Raw genomic sequence first — 6,093 nt, forward strand, 5'->3', positions numbered from 1 at the left:
ACACACACACACACACACACACAAAGACAGGAAAGCTCATATATCATACTCAGTTGGACTTGTTTTAAAATGGCCTGTGCCCCTCACAGGCACAGCACCAGATATGTACCAGTAGGCCTACATGTTTAGTGTGGGCATAAAGGTTATGTAACAAAGTTTCACTCTGTGCACTGTACGAGAGCAAGGAGAGAGGTGTGTGTGTGTGTGTGTGTGTGTGTTTGACAGGCACACTCAGAGAGGAACACACAGAGAAACACATACAACATTTGGACTCAGTTACCCATAGATGTCCCTAGTTTCTCTGTGTATGTATGTGTGTGTGTGTGGGTGGGTGTGTCTCCCCAATGCTATTCATTGTTACTTTTCTCAACGAATATGAATCTTTGTCCCATGACTGAAACGTGACGCTGACGAGACATAGATGAATCTTTGAAAACGAAGACGTTCGGTAAGTCTGCTTTTGTCGTTGACGAGTTGAGAATGAAACAAAAACTTCAGGTAGAGACGGAATAAAGACTTCAAAATCGCATTCAATAACAAGGCCATCTTAACCTGCATTTTCCTCTAAATCATGCATGTCTGTGTGCTGATGATATGTCATGAGAGGCTGCAAGCTATTGTTTTCCTGCATACCTTCCCTTCCCTCACGTGATTCAGATGAGTGGTCAGACAGTGACCTGTCGGCCTGTCTTACCTAGCTAGGTTATGCCACCAGAGCTTCATAACTCATTATTAGATTAGGACTAATAGGATAATGTCGTCGTTTTACGTACAGAGCAAACAAATGAAAGACATAATGTTGGGAGAAAAGCCATGACATAACAAGAAAAGTGAGAAGCACATGAACATCTGAAGACACACCACCGCAACATGGTGGTTGACACCAGCTAGCTAACTAAGCTAATTATGCTAGATATTTATGTCGCTACTGCATTGCGTTGGACAACTGCTGTAGCCAGCCGACTTCTAACTAACGTTATCTTACTTCTCACTTAGTTGTGCATCACAATTTCAACATAAGATAAGCTTGATAAGCCGCCCAGCAAACCTTAGTATCAGGGACCAATTTAGTTAGCTAGCTTAATGGAATAAATTGCTTCCAGTCAGCTAACTTAATGAAGCAGAGGCTGCGTGTGGCCGAGTGTTCACTCTGTAAAATGACTACATACAGTGATCCAACGTTAACATAAAGGCACTGTTCTATTCAAAGACACATATTTATTTGATAATATGTTTTGCTTTCGGAAATTATTTTTGGATGTCTTAATATGACAACCAGACACTCAATACATTTGCTGCATTTAATTTTGTATCAAAATAGGCCTATGGCTAATAGTAGACTCAAACATAGTGAGTCTTTACTGACTAAAGCTAGACTAAAATATTTGAAATCTTTGTTGACAACAGACTAAAATTAAGAATGTTTTAAATAACTAAATGTGTCTCAAATTCATTAGCATTTTTTGTCTAAAAATGGCTGTGAAAATGAACACTGTTGATCTTGAGATCCCTCGCTCCCCTGCCTCGGCCACTCTGTATCTTTCTGTAGGACAGAGTGACGTGACGGGGAACGAGTGGACAGGGACTCTCTCAGGACCTCCAGGATCGAGTCTCCTCATTGGTCTTCCTGCCACAAAGTGAAGAGTTAAAATGGCACACCTTGTGTTCTTATCGCTTTGTTGTTCACCTCTCTCTCTCTCTCTCTCTCTCTCTCTCCCTCCCCCACTTTTTATTACTGTGGTGTCCTCATAATGTGCTGTGGGTGAAAGATACCTTAGAGATCTTTTATATGAGGTAAACTCAGTACCTTGTGTCTGGGCAATCAGGGCACGTCTTTATGCATGCATGTGCACACACAGACACGTTCACACACACAGACTTACATTCAGAAACACTAACACACAGACACACACATACACACACACACACACACATCGAGCTGATGTCCCACTATGTCAGATGTCTGTGTGTGTTTGTGTGGGTCACTGACCGGATGTTTCCACATGTGTGTATGTGGTGTTGGTGGGTGTTGGTGGGTAGAAAAAGGGAAGAGGAGCCCTATCAACAATTCAGATGGGGTAACCATGGGGATACAGCTGCAGCCTGAAACAGGCATGGCCACTAAACTATCTCTCTCTCTCTCTCGCTCTCTCCCTCTCTCTCTCTCTCTCTCTCTCCTTCTCTTTATCTCACTCTCACATGTTCTCTCTCTCTTGCTCACTCTTTCTCTGTCTTCCTTACTCCCTTCTCTCTCTGTAATTGTCTTTTTTTTCTTTTGGGGAAGAGGATATCCTTCACGCTTAGGGAGGGGATAAAGCCACACACACACACGCACACCTCTTGGGCAAGCTCCATGCTGTAAGAAAGAAAGAGTGAGCACTTTTGTGCCCCCCCCCCCCCCCCACACACACACACACCCACACTGTTCAGAATCAGAGTATCATACTTCAAATCTCTGATAGGCCAGAGGAGGGGTCACTAGCTGGGGACAGCAATGGTTTGAGGCTTCCTGGTTAGGGTATTCAGGAGGCTTTGACACATTCACTGATTACAGCCTCACACAGTAACCAAGCCTGGTTCTCCAGGTTTAACATATAGTTAAATCACACATAGAGGTACAGAATGGTTTGTGGTTTAGCATGGTTTGGTGACCATTAGCCTGTCCTAAACATAGAGCTTTATATAACCACACCTAACCATCTGCCCGTGCAATAGCAACATAAGTGCATTTGATGCATTTCCGACTTTATTTGCTGCCTATTTCTTTACTTGAGAATACCGTCGTACTGGCACATATCCTTGCACCTAACTAGCCATGTCATGTTATGACGACCTCTGGGCTGTTGGTAAGCATGCTGTTAGCATCCATACTGTCAAGGCCTCCCATCATTGGTACTTAAAGGTCACTTTGGATAAAAGTGTCTGTGGAATAGATATGCGTGGATATGAAAGCCATCAAATAGTCAAAATGGTTGCATCTCAGAAACGGACGCTAACCTTGCACGCGTGACACTCAACGATGACCGAAGTCACGTCCATAAATAGCCAACTGTACTTGAAGGAGGGGGTCCATTTTTAGCTTGTTTATCTATTGGACATGATGCTCCTGCCAAAAATACCCCCCCCCCTCCCCACCCCACTACACCCCACCCCCACTCCGAAAGGGAAGAAATCTCGACTTAGTTACAGTAGTTTCTTAAAGTATGCTTATAAACATAAAGGTTTTCCAGAAGGGTCCAGCTTTTCTAGCCAGTATCCCCAGGCTCTTCTGCGTCTGGCTTGGGCAGGTACAGGGCAGCACATGTGTTTACCCTGCACTGGCTTGTGTAGTCTGGCCCAGGCTAAGGACTCTTCATTCCCAGGGGCTATTTTAAGGTCTGTTGCCCTCCCCCCCCCCCCCATCACTCCCTCCAGCTGGGTGGGGGGTGGGCTGAGGGTGGGGGTTTTGAGGAGCCTGTCTTCATCTGTTTAATGTATCTGTCAAGATGCAAAATGGCCTCGTCTTCCCTCGTATAAACTCACCGTCTGCACAGGGAGAGACAGCATGAGAGAGAGGGAGAGAGAGGGAGAGGGAGAGACAGCATGAGCGAGAGAGAGAGAGAGAGAGCTTTTTGATGCTAGTGAAATAAATCCTTGGTGTTGGTTGCATCAGATGTTTATGTGGCCGTTGCAGTGGATTGTTTCACTTCCAGATGTTGCTTCGAATATTTACCATTGTTGGAAATGTTTGGGAGTCCTTGGTCACAGTCTCAGTGTTTTTGGAGATATTTTCAAAATTGGAAAAGAATGCCTCTCACACATGTACACAAATAGCATACACACAGAGTGAGGGACTGTGAAACTCACAGAGAATTAACGAAAGCATTATCGAAACAAAAACGAAACTATTGTATTACTTTTTGTTGTACTGGCAGAGTGTGTGTGTGTGTGTGTGTGTGTGTGTGCGCGCGCATGTGTGCATGTGTAGGGGTGTGTGCAAGTGTGTGTGTGTTGGGGTGTGTGCAAGTGTTTGTGTGTTGGGGTGTGTGTGGTTGAGCCCTTGTTACACTCATTATATTGCAGTAATCTCTGGTTACTAGTACACTGGTAAAGGGGCACCAGTAATAATAGTACAAAGTTTACTAAGAAGATAGTAAAACTTGAAGACATAACTGCGTACTTTGAAGCCATTCCAAGATCAGCCATGTTTTTAAATCTCCTCATATATGAAAGCGACCTCTGTTCCCTGACTAAGAGTTAGTATGGAGGATTTGAGTGGTGTTCGTAACTAGGCCACAGCATTAGCCATTCAGAAGTTGGAAAGTATCGATTGGTGCTTCTCAGCCAATTAAAAGCACCGTTCCTCATTAAAGGTCAACCCCATTGGACTGAGGTGGATAAATAGGTCAGCCATGGGAGAGACGTGGGTCTTACTGGGTCCTCAGGGCAGAGGTGATGGCTGCAGACAGGCTACAGATCTGCGGCAAGGGTCTCCCACCGTCCCTCTGTCCTGAGAAACAGTTTCATGTCATTAAACGGGGTTCTTATCAAAAGCAGTTTTAGCACAGTTAATCCACACATACTATCGGTATTTCTATCAGTGTTAGCATTGCTAGCATCATGTTGTTAGATCAAGGGGAGGAATCTTAGAAATCTTTTCGAGAGCAGATTTTCTGCTTTAACATGCGTGTTGTGTTTAGATTACCATGGCAACTAGTTTTGAGATGATGGTTTTATGGTGATGGTTTTACTGACTATAACTGGTAAACATTTGTTCACAGAATGACATTTCCTCCCCAAAGTGAAAAATGTCAAAGGTCTCTCTGAGTGGGTTGGGGAATGTGCTATTAGTTCAGCAATTTATGGTTAAGCTGCCTCTTAAGTAATGTGCTTCAATTTCTGCCGTTGAATACATAACCTTTGTGAACATATAAAGTTACAACAAAAATGCCAACAAAATTAGAATAGACCATCAAAACCATATCACACACTAAATACAATTGGATTTATATAATAACTCAGTATTTCTGAAAATTCAGAGTTAAATGTCATTTAGGGAATCTGTAAGGGTATTCAGCTACCATAGGTAGCTATATTTTTAAGAGAGGTTCACTGTATACTGATAAGAACAGATTGGTAATTATTTCCATTTATAGCGTATGCATTGAAGGGATTAAGCACTAATATTGACCCTTGAGGGTCAGGTGATGGTGGCTGAAGTGTTGACAATATTAACTGAGATGAGCTAGAGGAAATTAGCTATATTTGTTTAGCGAAAGGTTCAGGCGATAACTGCTGAAGCCGAGGCCAGGAGGATGGCTCAAAACACACCAGATAAGAGACCGACAAGACAGAGGTACGTAACCAACTACGTGTTAACACACGCGCCACACCTGCGATGTGGCAACACCTGTCTCACCTGTGGTGATGGAGCACTTTTGGTGACGCGGAGTGTGACCCCAAAATATCCATAAATGTACATGTGTGTTAAGTTATGTTAAGTTTTGAATCTTACAGGGAGAAACACTCACAAGCCCTTGTTGTAATTGCAATACTGACCAACAGCCTGTTGGAGTAAACACTGTGAAAGGTGTGTGTGTGGCTCAATCTGGTTTGTGTTTGGGTGCCATCTGGTGGTGAATAGAGGTAATAACTATGAACAAGGTTTCTGCCACTGAAGTATTTACGGTAACCGAGAACACAGGCTTCTTGGCAACAGTTTTGCAAGGAAAAGCCATCCGCCCATTAATGTTATTCATTGGTTATGACAGTTCTTCACAAGTCCATCTGATTAACTGGAAATTGCTAATGGGGAGCCAGGCCTTGCACTTGCAACCCTCTTTTTCATCTCTCATCTCTCTTCACTGGCTGACAGAATCGGGGTCCATGTATCTCACAGTAACATAAGCTGGTTCTTACCCATATCTTTACTTTCAAAAGGTGTTACCTCATAAGTATATATGGTATGTATGTATGTATTACCTCATAGATGCGGGTCTGGCAGTTTTGTTGTGGTAGTTATGGTGTTGTGGGTGAGGTAAAATTGAGAAATCGCAGTAGCCTTAAACAGTGATGGACACTGCGATCACGTGCAAATCTACAGCATCCTTAATG

The sequence above is a fragment of the Clupea harengus genome, chromosome 17, assembly GCF_900700415.2.
Source record: "Clupea harengus chromosome 17, Ch_v2.0.2, whole genome shotgun sequence".
NCBI lineage: Eukaryota > Metazoa > Chordata > Actinopteri > Clupeiformes > Clupeidae > Clupea > Clupea harengus.